General features: G+C 35.5%; 1 long non-coding RNA gene across 2 annotated transcripts in view; it reads right to left on the reverse strand.

The window, feature by feature from the left end:
* The window catches only part of LOC122235374, a 52,986-nt gene that overhangs the window by 10,109 nt on the left and 27,443 nt on the right, over window positions 1-15,434 (reverse strand). For both annotated transcript variants that reach the window (XR_006213437.1, XR_006213436.1), the window contains exon 3: window positions 7,474-7,537. This is a non-coding gene — a long non-coding RNA (uncharacterized LOC122235374). The remainder of the gene's footprint in view (window positions 1-7,473; window positions 7,538-15,434) is intronic.

Raw genomic sequence — 15,434 nt, forward strand, 5'->3', positions numbered from 1 at the left:
TTGATGGTCTTTAGTTCTAAAGCAATAGTCTAGGTACTTCATCTTTATTTATGATGCTTAGTACTTATAGGACACTATTGAGAATTCATATCTTTCTTCAATTCTGGGAAAATTTTTACTGTTCTGTTTTCAAATACTACTTTCCACTTTATTTTTTCTGAACCTCTCTTACACATATTTTGAAATCTCTCGATCAAGTGCACGTCTTTAAACTACATTTCTTTTATTTTTTCCTCTTGCATTATGAATTAATACCTCAGTGTTCTCTTCCAAGTCACTGTACCAAGTCCACAAATCTAATCTAAAACTAATTAGATTTGTTTTGCTTCGATGATTGTATTCTTTATTATCAATATTTTTATTTTTCATTACTACCTATTCTGGTTTCATTTCTAACTTTTGATCTTCAATTCCTTTTCCTTTTTCAGTTGACATGGCTGTATTTACCTTTTTGAGTATGCAACCAATACAATCTATTGTTTTATTCCTTATATTTAATTAAATTGATTTTATTAGGTTATTGCATGTGATTGTGATTTCTGTTTACACACTCATTTTGAGTGAGTGGTTATTTATGTTTTTCCCTTTATATTTCCCTCTCTCTCTTGCCTCTATGTGTCCACCGGGCTCTCAATGAAGAGCCACTCTTAGAATCATTTTTAGAAATTCCTAGTCTTGTGGTGATATTGAAGATGTTTCAAATTCCATAAATATACCAGTGGAGAGCTTAGTTCACTTCCTGGGTCTCTGTCTACTCCCTAGAGCCACAGCTTCTTATAAAGCAATACCCCCAAGTTGAATGTCAACAATAGGCTTCTCAGCATCTTTTCAGTGTGAGAGGCCTCACTTGAGCTCTTGGCTACAGGCAGTATGACTGTCTATGGTACCCATTTCTCATTTGTAGGACTTATTTTTTCATTATCTTGAAAGAGCTCAGCTTCATAGGTCTGTGCGAATTGAGTTTCACTCTCTACATTGTGTCTCCATTCTGTTTACTGTCAGGCTGAGTCATGTTTTCTAAATTGCAGTCTTGCATTTTATCTTTGCTATTTGATGAAGAAAAGCTATATCACAGAATAAAATTGTGGAAACTTTTAAACCAGATGTTCTTTATTTATGCTTCAACTTATTTCCAGCTGATTTTAATCCTCATTATTTCACTGAGAATGCCCTTATCAAGGTAACTGAAAGCTTTTATGTTGCTCAAAGCAACAACATTGTTCTGTCTTCATCTTACTCAACCTCTCAGCAGAATTCGACAGATTTTGCCATCCTTCCTTCCTAAAATACTCACCTGATTTTCTACTATCTCACTCTCTACTCCTTTATCTCTATTTTTGACTCCTCCCTCTCTGATAGGCCTCTCTCATGCTGGAATTCTTTAAGAAAATCCTGGGTTTTCTTCTCTTCCCCATCTACACTGTCTCTAGTTTTCAATAATTTCCACAGTATCAATTACTAATTATATGGAGATCAGTTCATAAATGTATATCTCTAGCCTAGACATTTCTCCTAGGTTTAAGGCACTTATATCAAATACCTCATTTTAATATATTTTATGTGTCCACAGATATTTCAATCAGGAGATGTTAACACTAAACTTTCTATTTTCCCTAAGACTTGTTCATTTCCTAGTCTTACTCATCTCAGAAAACCACAGCTCCAATTACTTGCTCAAATCAGAAAGTGAGAGTCATCTTTGTTCCTCTCCTTTCCTCACAGTCCATACACATACATGTACATACTTCTAACCCATCAGAAAATCCTGGTGATACTGCCTCTCAGGTACCTCTGAATTTCATCTACTTTTCTTCATATCCACTGTCACACTTCACAGGCTCATCTCTCATCTGGCTTGCCATAATAGCCTTCAAATCGGTCTACTGGTCTACTGTTTCTATTCTGCTTTTCCCACCAGCCCGTAACAATCCATTCCACACACAAAGTAGCCAGGGTGATCTTTTTAATATATAACAGTGTAAACCTTGAATGGTTTTCAAATTCACTAAGAATAAAATTGAAACTCCTTACTGGGGCCCATAAACACTGAATGACTTAGCCCTTAAGCAACTCACCAGTTTTACTTCACTCCCTCATTCATTATGTCTTAAATACAATGACCTTCTCTTAGTTCCCAAGAGAAAACAACCTCAGGGCTTTAGTTTGCTCAGTGCTTGCTTTACAATCTTCCTTCGAAGTTTTTTTTTTCTTTCATTTTTCATTCATTTTATTATTTTTTTCTTTTTTCATTGAAGTATAATTGATATACCATGTTATGTTAGTTTCAGGTGTACAACATAATGATTTGACAACTGTATACATTATGCCATGTTCACCACAAGCGTAACTATCATCTGTCGCCCTACAACACAATTATAATATCATTGACTATATTCCCTATGCTGTACCGTTATTCTCCATGACTTATTCATTCCATAACTGGAAGACTGTATCTCCCATTCCCCTTCACTCATTTTACCCACCCCCCAACTCCTCCACTCTTCTGGCAGCCACCAATTTGTTCTATTTATGGGTCTGTTTCTGTTTTTGTTGTTGTTGTTGTTGTTGTTGTTGTTGTTTTCATTTGTTTTGTTTTTTAGATTCCACATATGGTGAAATCACATGGTATTTGTCTTTCTCAGTCTGACTTATTTCACTTAGCATGATACTTTTAGGTCCATCCATGTTTTTGCAAATGGCAAGATTTTATCCTTTTTAATGTCTGAGTAATATTCCATTGTAAATATACCACATCTTCTTTATCCATTTGTCTACTGATGGACATTTTTGTTGCTTCCATACCTTGGCTATTGTAAATAATACTGCAATAAACATAGCAATGCACATATTTTGAATTAGTGTTTTTATTTTTCTTGGTTAAATACCCCGCAGTGGAATTACTAGATCATATATTTCTATTTTTAATTTTTTGAAGAACCTCATGCTATTTTCCACAGTGGTTGCACCAATTTACATCCCCACCAACAGTATACAAGGGTATCCTTTTTTCCATATCCTTGCCAACTCTTGTTATTTCTTGTCTTTTTGATTTTAGTCATCCTGACAGGTGTAAGGCAATATCTCTTCCTTCAGAGCTTCTTAACAAGTTCCTTGCAGGACTACTTCTTATCATTAAGGTCTCAATTTATATGCCACTTTTACATAGAGCCCTTTCATGATCATTTTGAACAGTGCCCCCACATTATTCTCTGTCATAAGGTTCTTTGTTTCCTTCCCAGCACTTATTAAAGGCTATTACTCTTGAGTTTGCATATTTATTTATTACAAAATATTACAGGCTAGTTCTTAGTTATTACTGGGCTCATATCGGTCAGTAAAATATCTAACACCTCCTCTACTTCAAAAGCAAAATGGTTAGTGACCTGCCACATATCTTTCAGATAGATGCAAAAAGAGAAGTCCGTGGGAAAGCACTATGACTCTCCAAGTCCATGTTCAGATTCTCAGAGAAAAGGAATTTCCACTTTTCTGTGAAATATTTCCTGGGAGATTTCCCAGAAAAGGGGGACAGACAGACAAAAGAGGATATTCCCTTTACATTCCTTTTTTCAAAGACTATGTTCAACACAGAAGACTATTCTCATTAAAAATATTCAAACCATTGAACATCAGTGTCTGCATTAACAGACACAGCAGCATGCATGGATTCAACATTATCTACTAATTTTTTGGTGGGAAAATGTCATTTGGAATCAAGTCTATGCTGATATAAGTGCTGTTATCACACACACACACACACACACACACACACACACACACTTGACATCTCTAAGAACTAATCTCAAATTCACTAATCTCAAATTCCTTTTCTCACTCTAATAGGTCCTAACAAAAACTTAATGGTATTTGATTTAATCAATGACTTGCTAACATTTTGATTACTATGATTAAAGTACCTGGCACAAAGGGCTTTAAGGTCAGTCAGTATCATTTTATAAGCTATGCAAGAAATATAAAACAAAGATCTACATATGGACACTTTGTGTTTAATAGTCTTTTGAATAACATTTCAATGGCAATTGAATGCTGCAGCTGTTTGTAATCAACATAGCACTGAGATCTCTTGAGAATGTATGATATGTAACTGCTGCTGAATTTTGTTTTCAAGCTGGTCTAAATCAGGTTCGGTTCTTTTAAAACTAGTGTATTCTATAGGGGCAAAATATGAATAATAAGATGTATTCAAACTGCCTGTGATTTGGAAGCAATGTTATTCATGAATTCTTTTCTCTCATTTTTCTGCTAGAAACAAGCTACTTAAGACAAATTTCCATGCAGCTAAAAATAATGCTACTAATGTGCAATCTATACTATGCTCAGTTTCCCAACTGAAGAGACAATCTTAACTGAGTCACATATAGTCTCTCAAATGGTCCATTCTGTGACCAAAAATTAGCATTTGCCATATGTACAGGGGGGAAAGGACTAGGAAATTAAAAATCTATACATGGAAGTTGTGACTGATATTGAATGTGACCAGACCTCCTTAAACTCATTGAAGGAAAGAAACTAGGACTCACTCAATAAACATTTCCAAACTATCTGTGATCAGAAGGATAATATTTAAATTTTCTGAAAATGTCATATATATGGGTCATCCGTATGACTTAATGCCACTTGGAATCTCACTATCTCACTGGTTATATCACTCTTATCACTAAAAACAGAGCTTATAAACCCTTTATTCTGTCCAGTAGTGATCACTAGCAGAAGTTTCAAGACTTATATTTTAGTTTAACTCTTTATTTTTTGCTGGGCACTCAAGACTTTACTTTTGGTGCCTGGTAACTCATGGCTGTCTAGGACAGGACAATCCATCTTTCAAAGCCTTCTCTCACAGTTTCTTATGTTTCAGATCTTTCACATTTTCTATAAAAGTGTCCCATTTCTACCCCAAATTTGCTATTACCTAGAGCTTTTCTTAGAAAAATTTGTTGTTCATTAACATTCTGTACCTTATGCTGAAAGAATCAATAAAGGCAACAATTTCAGATCCCTACAGATTATCCAAAGAGGTATAATTGGATCTTTAGGTGACATTGATTCTATTCATAGGACAGATGTTTATTGAGCCTGTACTACTTACATGTAACCATACATATAAAAATGAAAGCTTTAAAAAAATGAAGGATTTAAGTTCTTATGTCATCTATCAAATTCTCTCATATTAAACCAAAGCAGGGAAAAGAAAGATGTACTATAGATGTTCGATGGTAAAATATGATTTTCAAACAGTGTGATCAGGGTAGTATTAATGTGACATTTGACCCAGATTTTGAAAAATGGATAGGATTTCCATGTCTAGAGATTAGAGGTAAAGGATATCCAAGGGGGAACAAAAGGTAAAGGATAGAAGTGATATAAAGATGGAAAAGCACAGGCCTTTAGGAAATGGCAAATAGCTCAATTTGACTAGAGCATAATGTGGTTGCATGAGAGATGATGACGAAAAAGGATCTGAAGTATCAGGATAAAAGAGTTTGGATATTATTTATTGAATGTTCTTGAGGGAAAGACTTAATACAGGGTCAATGTCACACTAACTATGCTCATTATATCACCGTTGTTAATCGATGGAACAATCTGTTCATAAATATTGTTATTACCATTTGCAATATAAAGACATGAAAACTAAGAGAGATAAAGCGACTTCTATAGTATCACACAGCAATGGCAGGCAAAGATTGAGCTGAAAACAGGCCTCTTTTCCTCCAAAGCTGAAGCTTTTTAAAAAATATTTTTGGTGCCGTTAATATAATGTTACATTAGTTTCAGGTGTACAACATAATTATTTGACACGTCTATACATTATGCCATGCTCATTGTAAGTGTGGCTACCATCTCCCCACACAATGCTATTACAATATCATTTACTATATTCCCAATGCCATACTTTTTATTCCATTGACTTATTCATTCCATAACTGGAAGCCTGTATCCACCACTTTGCTTTACTCATTTTGTCCATCCTTCCAACCCTCCTCCCCTCTGGCAACCACTAGTTTGTTCTCTGTATTTATTAGGTCTCAATCTGCCAAAGCTGGAGCTCTTAATGACTATATAACCTCCCTAAGCTTGAAGGAGATTGATGAATCTTTCTCACAAACATAAGACCAAAGTGAACGGGAAGCAAATACAATGAATTTATTTGGGAAACGTTTGTAGTATGTCAGGTTTTGAACTTAAGTGGCAATAGTGAGTGTTAAATTAAAGAAGAGGAGCAAGAGTTACTGGAAAGGAAGGGTAGTATTTAATGACTCATAGGACATGGTAGGAATGGAATGAGTCAATGATCAATGGGATGATGATAGTGCTACTCACAGAAATAGGAAAGTCAAAAAGGAATGTGCAGCAAATCAAAACTACAATGAGATATCACCTTACACCTGTCAGAATGGCTAAAATCAAAAAGATAAGAAAGAACAAATTTTGGCAAGGATATGGGGGAAAAAAGAACCATTGTGCAGTCTTGGTGGGGATACAAATTGGTACATTCATTGTGGAAAACATTATGGATGTTCCTCACCAAATTAAAAATAGAAATATCATATCCAATAATTCCACTACTGCATATTTACCCAAAGAAAATGAGAACACTAAGTCAGTTCATATAAGATATATGCATATAAGATAAGATATATATCATAAGATATATTCTGTTTATTGCAGCATTATTTAGAGTACCCAAGATTTGGAAGCAAACCGAGTATTCATCAATAGATGAATGGGGTGCCTGGCTGACTCAGTCAGTAAAGCATGTGACTCTTGATCTCAGGGTTGTGAGTTCAAGCCCCATGCTGGGCATAGAGCTTACTTTTAAAAAATAGATGAATGGGTAAAGATGATGAGATATATACCTACAATGCAATATTATGCAGCCACATAAAGGAATGCGATCTTGCCATTTGCAACAACATAGATGGACCTAGAGGGTATTATGGCAGTGGAAATAAGTCAGACTGAGAAAGACAAATACCATGTGGAATCCAGGAAATAAAACACGTGAGTAAAAAAACAAACAAAAAGCACAGACCTACAAATACAGAGAACAAACTGATGGTAACATAATGTATAGAGATGTTGAATCACTGTGTTGTACACATGAAGTTAATATCACATTTGTGTCAACTACACTCAAATTTTTTAAAAAGTTTTAGAACTATCAGTATGAACTCCTGTTGAGCTTAATATAAATATAGATGAATTGAGATGCATGTCTATTAGTATACACACATATGTTTTCTAGCTCTGTCCACTAAAAGGGACTAGTAGCAAGGATCACACCCAGGACCCAGATATTGGTTTCTAATGCCATTCTCCAATAAAAGGAAGCATGGGTCCTTGGAGAAATGGCTGAACTAGAACCACGACAGTAAATATAATAGGTGAGTATGGAAAAGAAAGTAAGGAAATGTTAAAAATGCATCCATACATAAATACATCCATACATACCTTACAATGATGAGACTATGCCAAAAGGACACAGAAGCCAACCAAGAGTTCTCTATGGCCGAAACTGGAAAATGTTGAGCAAAAAAATCAATTAGTATTAGAGCAACTAGAATATAGTGCCATACACTACATATAGTATATAGTTTAGTCAGTAGTATTATAACCCAAAGTACAAAATAAATATAAATCCATACCATTATAAATATAGAGTAAATAAGTAAATAAATGGAGGGAAACAGAGAAATCTCATGTGCAGAATTCCAAGTGATTTATGTAGATACTTTGTCCTTACGGGAGTAAAGCATAGCTCCCCACTTCTTAAGTGTGCTCTGTGTGGAGGTGACAGCCTGAAAAATAATACGTATACAAAAGGGGTAAAACAGTAACTTTATAAGTGGAGAAATCTAACAAACACTACTTCAGCCAAATGATCAAGTTCAATGTCAACAGTCATAAATCATGTTGATAGTATGTTTCATTGATATGATGTGACAAAAATGGCACATTACCTGTGTGGTCTTCCTTCAAAATCCTATAACCCCAACTAACAACGAGAAAAACATGAGACGAGTCCCAACCGAGGGGATATTCTACAAAATACCTGACCAGTACTCTTCAGAACTGTGAAGGACATTGAAACAAGTGGAGTCGAAGAAGCTGCCACAGTCTAGAGGAGCCTAAGGAGGCATGATGGCTAAATGTTATCATGGATGAGATCCTGGGACAGAAAAAAGACAGTAGCTAAAAAGTAATAATATTTGAATAAAATATGGACATTAATTGATAATAATGTTTTGATATTGGTTCATTAATTGTAAGAAATGGATCATAATGGGAAATGTTAATAATAGAGGAAACTGGATGTGTAGTATATGGGAATTCTGTGTACTATCATTAGAATTTTTCTATAAATTTAAAGCTCATTGTTAGTAACACTGTGGGGAAATAGGCACTCATATACATGGCTCCACATTCTAGTGGGAATACAAATTCCTGCAACCCTCATAAAAGGGAAATAGAAAATACCTATCAAAGTTATACATCTGTTTATCACTCAAACCATCAACCCAACTTCTAGGATTTCACCCTGAAAATACATCTTCAACAATATAAAAATAGGTATAGTCCATGTTATTTGCTTCAACATTTTTTTTGTAAAATGCACAAACTGGAAATATCCTCTAAATGTTTGCACTTAAGAGAACGGTTGAATAAACTATGGTAGATCCACACGATGGGGTATTATGCAACTACGAAAAGGAATGAGAAGCATCTTTGAACTGATATGGAGTGACTTCCAGGATATATGGTTAAACGAAAAATTCAAAGTATGAAGATTATGTATGGTATGCTACTTCTATGGAATGAAAATGGGGAAATAATAATATACACATATCTGTTACTTTTGCAAAATGAAACACAGGAAACATAAAGAGGAAACTAAAGGAATTGGTTACCTATGGGGAGTGAATAGGAACAAGATAGAAAGGATGGTGGATGGGAATCAATTAGAAGGGACTGGAGTAGGAGTGAGACTTCTCTGAGTGTATCTTTCTGAATAGTTTTAAGTTGTGTAACCACCTGATTTACAAACTCAGAAATAAACAAAAATACGTACATGTATACATATATACATTTAACAAAGGTGGAAAGGGGATCAGAAATTAAATAAAAACAAAAACAAATGAAGCTATTTGTCAAATGGATGCATAACACAATCACACTGAAAGTAGATGGGGCTGGTAACTTACCCAAGTATAACCCCAAGGACATACAGCACTATAAACAAATTCCGTTCTCTACTAAGTAGGTTGGCTTTTCATAGAACTAAGAGTTAGCAATTATAAAACTACTTTATATGTTTAGGATTGGGCACATTTGTAAATATATTGTAGATAATGAGAGCTAGTTTTCTCACTGTCATCAAATGAATTACAAATGAGGAAATAGGGCAGACTAGAATGACCCCCATGGCATAAGATTGGAATCAGTATTAACTCAGTGTTTTTAACATATGAACAGATAGGTATAGAAATAGAGGTGTCTCTGTGTATGTATATAAATACTTTATGTTTCTCTGTCCACTAAGAGGGCCTACAAACAAGGATACCCAGTACCAGTGAACACACTAAGTACAAAAGGGAGCCAAGGCTCAGCCTAGAGTCTAGCATAGTACTTAGACCTCAATGTTTAATAAATGATAAGTATCATCAATTTATTTTAGCATCATGATAAGGCAAGCTGATTGCCTGCACAGAGAAACATTAAGCAAATAGTGAGAGAATGAAGACAAGGTCAATGAAGGGATAATTGAAATACCAACTTTTGGACAGAGTGGAAAAGGAAAGCTTTTTTTAAATGAGAAATTTTCACTGTGAAAAAGAAAACAGTTATGTCTGCGTCTCATAGAGGAGGGATGAGGAGGAAATGATTGCAGACATACATACACATTTTAACATTGAAAAGAAAATACCTTTGATCTCTTCAGAAGAATAGGAAGTGAAATCACCCAATGAGAACAATGGATATAGAGGGATAAAGGTCCAGATTAAAGTTAGGAATATTTGGACTATGTTAGAATCACTCTTCTGGAGAAATGTGATATACAGACAAGATATAACTATAAAGGTCTTCAGAGCAGCAGAGTGCCTACTTAAGTAACATGAGTTTGTAGTAAATTTAATTTCCTAGCAGTATTAGAATTATTATCAAAACATTGTTTAGTATTTAATTGGTCTCAATGTTTTTTCTTAATTGTGATATAATTCATATGCAACATTATATTGGTCTCAGGTATATAACATAATGCTTCAATATTTGTATATATTACAGAATGACCACTACAATAAGTCTAGTTAATATCCATCATCATATATAGCTACAGAATGTTTGTGTTTGTGATGAGAACTTTTAAAATCTACTTTCTTAACAGCTTTCAAATATGCAATGGAGTTTTATTAACTATAGTCACTATGTTGTACATTACATGATCAAGACTTATTTATTTTATAACTGGAAGTTTATACCTTTTGACTCCTTTCACCCATTTTACCTACCCCTGCCTCCATTTCTGGCAACCACCGATTTGTTTTCACTATCTATGAACTTGGTTTTCTTTTTCTTTTTTCTTTTTTTAAGATTCCACGTATACGTGAGATCATAGACTATATATGTCTTTCTCTGACTTATGTCAGGTAACACAATGCTCTCAAGGTCCGTCCATGTTGTTGCAAATGGCAAGATTTTATTCTTTTTATGACTGAATAATATTCTATTGTGTGTGTATGTATGTGTGTGTGTGTTTATTAAAATTTTTTAATGTTTATTTTTGAGAGAGAGAGAGAGAGCAGGGGAGGGGAGGGGCAGAGACAGAAGCAGACACAGAATCCGAAGCAGGCTCCAGGCTCTGAGCTGTCAGCACAGAGCCCGACATGGGGCTTGAACCCATGAGCCATGAGGTCATGACCTGAGCCAAAGTTGGATGCTTAACCGACTGAGCCACCCAGGAGCCCCTATATAATATATACTATACTTTATCCATTCATCTTTCAGTGGACACTCGGGTTGTTTCCATATCTTGGCTATTATAAATAATGCTACACTGAACACAGGGTGCATATACTTTTTGAGTTAGTGTTTTCATTTTCTTTAAACACCCAGAAGTGAAATTATTGGATCATAGGGTAGCTCTATTTTTCATTTTTTGAGGAACCTCCATTGTGTTTTCCATAGCGGCTTCACCTAATTTACATTCCCACCAACAGTGCCCAAGGCTTCCCTTTTCTCCACAACCTCACCAACACTTGTTATTTCTTGTCTTTTTGATAATGGCCATTTTGACAGGTGTGAGGTGATATCTCATTGGGGCTTTGATTTGCATTTTCCTGATGATTAGTGATGTTGAACATCTTTTCAGGTACCTGTTGGCTATCCACATCTCTTCTTTGGAAAAATATCTATTTAGATCCTCTGTCTACTTTTTATTGGATTATTTGGGGTTTTCTGATATTGAGTTGTATAAATTCTTTATATATTTTGGACATTAACCCCTTATAAGATACATGATTTGCAAATATTTTCTCCCATTAAGTAGGTTACCTTTTCATTTTGCTGATGGTTTTCTTTGCTGTTCAGAAGCTTTTTAGTTTAATGTTGTCCCACTTGTTTATTTTTGCCTTGCTGCATTTGCTTTGGTGTCAAATTCAAAAGAGATCATCACCAGTACTAATGTCAGGGAGCTTACCACCGAAGTTTTCTTCTAGGAGTTTTATGACTTTAGGTCTTACAGTCTTTAATCTATTTGTGAGTTAGTGCTTGTGTGTGGTGTAAAATAGTGTCCCAGTTTCATTCTTTTGGCGTGTGTCTATCCAGTTTACCCACATCATTTATTGCAGAGGCTGTCCTTTCCCCACTGTACACTCTTGGCTCTTTCGATATAAATTAATTGACCATATGCATGGTTTTATTTCAGAGCCCTTTATTTTGTTCTATTGATCTATATGTCAGTTTTTATGCCAATATCACACTCTTTTGATTACTACAGCTTTGTAATATACTTTCAAGTCTTGGAGCATGATGTCTCCAGCTTTATTCATCTTTCTTAAGATTGCTTTCGTTATTCAGCATCCTTTGTGGTTCCATACAAATCTTAAGATTGTTTGTTCCATTTCTGTGAAAAATGCCATTGGAATTTTGATAGGGATTGAATTGTATCTATTGATTGCTTGGACATTTTAGTATGGACATTTTAACAATGTTAATTCTTCCAGTCCATGAGTATGGAATACCCTTCCATTTATTTGTGTCTTCCTCAGTTTCTTTCATCAGTCCCTTATAGTTTTTAGCATATAGGTCTCCCACTTCCTTGGTTAAATTTATACCTAGATACTTTATTCTTTTCAATGCAGTTGTAAGTGGGATTGTTTTCCTAATTTCTCGCTATTGTTAATGTATAGAACCACAGCGGATTTCTATATATTGATTTTGTATCCTACCACTTTACTGAATTTATTATCAGTTCTAACATTTTTTTGTGAAGTCTTCATTGATTTTCTTCTTATGCATTAACTTTGTCTCTCCAATTGTAACTTTCTTAGACAAGAAAATATTTCTTATATAGAATTTATATTTTCTATCACACATACCCAGCAGAAGACTGAAAACATGTAAGCAACTATATTTTCAACTTAGACCTTGTGATAGCCCTACTTCTGGATTTTTCTTCCATCATTTTCCAAGCAGATCAGAGAATGATATGAATTCCTTTATAGGAATTGGTTGATTCCCAAGGCTCTTCTCAGAGAGAAGGAAGGACTACATAGCCACCCTTGCATTTTCTTAGTGTCCGTTATCTATAGTAAATGCTTCATTCTGGGACAGCTTTCTTTAGTGCATGCGTACACAGGAGAATAAAAAGTTATTTTTAACGTCGTCCTAAGAGTAATGTAATGAAGAAGGGAAGCCACTTTTCAGAAATCCAAATTTCCACTCCAAAGTCTAATTGACATTTGGATCGTTCACTATTTGGAATTATCCACATCAACCCTCCTTTGTCACTATTAGGGGGTGTCAAAGATACGGCTGTACGTTAAGTGCTAAGCACTCCTTCCAGGTTGTGGACTAGAGACATGGGCAGCAAGTCTCTTATCAGAAGAGGACATTTTGAACTGCAGCTTTTCTCCCGACTCACAGGTTTAATTCCAACCTAACAGCTGCACTGCAGTCCATGAAATATTTACATTGTTTCTTGCTAAATTATATACATTATTTACCATATCATCTATAAAATATTTACCACCTTTCCAAATATGCCATGTATTGCACTCCACTGCTCTTGTTTCTTTTAGCATTAAAATAGAAAAGACCAAACCCTGTGGAAGCTTGGAGAAAGTGGCTGTGACCAAGAAGAAAGCAGATGAGGAAAAATGTAAAAAGAAGTAGACAGCAGCTATTTGAAAAAGGGCTCTCTGTTATGCCCTCGCTGTTTTCTCAACTTTCCCTTCCTCTAGCTAGGATAATCATTCCTGTCACCTAGAGAAGATGCATATTTTCCCAGTAATATAAACAATCTGATAGAAACTACTCTGGAAATAAACTACATTGTCCTCAGGAGCCATGCTTTAGGGTTGGCCAGATAGGTAAAATTATAGAAGAAAGACTTATGGTGACATCAAGAGTCAAGACACCTGCTCACCTTATTCAGAACACTTTCCTACAGGAAATAGTGACATACGTTCAACTCTGTCTAAGAAATGTGATGTTTCACTCTCTTGAAAATACGAAAACCAGGGGCGCCTGGGTGGCTTGGTCGGTTGAGCGTCCGACTTCGGCTCAGGTCATGATCTCACGGTCTGTGAGTTCGAGCCCCACGTTGGGCTCTGTGCTGACAGCTCAGAGCCTGGAGCCTGTTTCGGATTCTGTGTCTCCCTCTCTCTCTGCCCCTCCCCTGTTCATGCTCTGTCTCTCTCTGTCTCAAAAATAAATAAACATTAAAAAAAATTTAAAAAAAAGAAAATACGAAAACCATCAACAGATGTGTTGTCGATAGTATATATGTGGTACTTGTGATCAGTAAGAGATACCCAACTATGACATCCTTTTGCTGCTCTGAGGGATACCAAAAACACAAAACAAAAAAACAAAACAAACAAACAAAACCCACTAATTGCTTTCCACTCAAGAACTTTAACTTGCTCATTGTTCCTTAAGTTTGTCATTGTCCTCAAAGTAAGCATCACAGAGATTGCTAATTAACCACCTATTAATTATGCATTATCCTCTTCTATTGAAAGTAACATAATCTTGATTTTTAGAGAGCCACACCCATACCTAAAAGACTGTATTTCTCCTCCTGCCTAGTACTTGAGGGTGGCACATGACTACGTTCTGACCACAGAGGAGTACGTGGAAGTGTTATGTGGGACTTCTAGAGGTTTCTTTATAAGAGACAGGGGACTTGGCCTTCTTCCTTATTTCCTCCATCCTGCTGCTTGAAACCTGAAATTAATGGCACCAGTAGCCATCTTGAACCATAATAATGAAAGCCATAGTCTAGGAATCAAACAGTATATAGCGGGGAAAGTCTCAGTCTGATAACCATAGAACTTCTATAGCAACCCTTCACTGCCAATCTCGGAACTTATTTTACGTGATGAAGAAATGACTTTCTGTCAGAGTTAAGCTACTTTGTTTTAGGTTTCTACTACATGTAGCCAGACTTAATCTATACTAATACAGCTAGGTTTATGTGCTATTTCTCACTCTCAACCATTTCAACCTACAGGCATTGAGTACCCTTATGTATGTCTATTTGCCATCAAAACTTTTTCTGAGAGCAATTACTCGTTACTCTGAGAGCAAACATAGTCCTATAGGTTATTTCAATCATATTTAGCTATATACTGTTCTTGAAATGCTGTCTTTGTTTCTGCTTATCTGAAGTCAGAGGATATCCTTTTACAGTAATTATCAACACCCTAAATTGGTTTTCTGCCGATATATATTGGGCTGGTTTTAAAATGGATTAATGCTGTCAATATCCTGAAACATATTATCGATGTCCACATCCTTGGAGCTGTCAAGGCTTTGCTGGTTAATTTTTATTTGTTAGGTTGGCTAGTTATTTGCAATTGCTGTGCAGATACGAATGTGTCAACACATTTGACTTACACAACACTAAACTCTGAAAGTCTCATTTGTTTCACATACAAAATTGTTTGAAAATTTCCCTAAACTACATTTCAGGTCAACAGACATTTCTTGAATGCTTATTATATGTTAGGAAATAAAAGGCAAACTGGTCTGAAATTCAACAAGTCTGAAGCTCATAAGTAGAATTTCAAGAGAGAGGGGGATGCGGGCAATTTGGGGGGAGGCCTTTGAATTGAAATTATCTTTAAATGAATGGGTGCCGTAAGTGCAGTCTTGCCTTAAATGTAGTCATCTATGGCATCAATACCTCT

Source organism: Panthera tigris, chromosome X (genome assembly GCF_018350195.1).
Source record: "Panthera tigris isolate Pti1 chromosome X, P.tigris_Pti1_mat1.1, whole genome shotgun sequence".
Classification (NCBI taxonomy): Eukaryota; Metazoa; Chordata; class Mammalia; order Carnivora; family Felidae; genus Panthera; species Panthera tigris.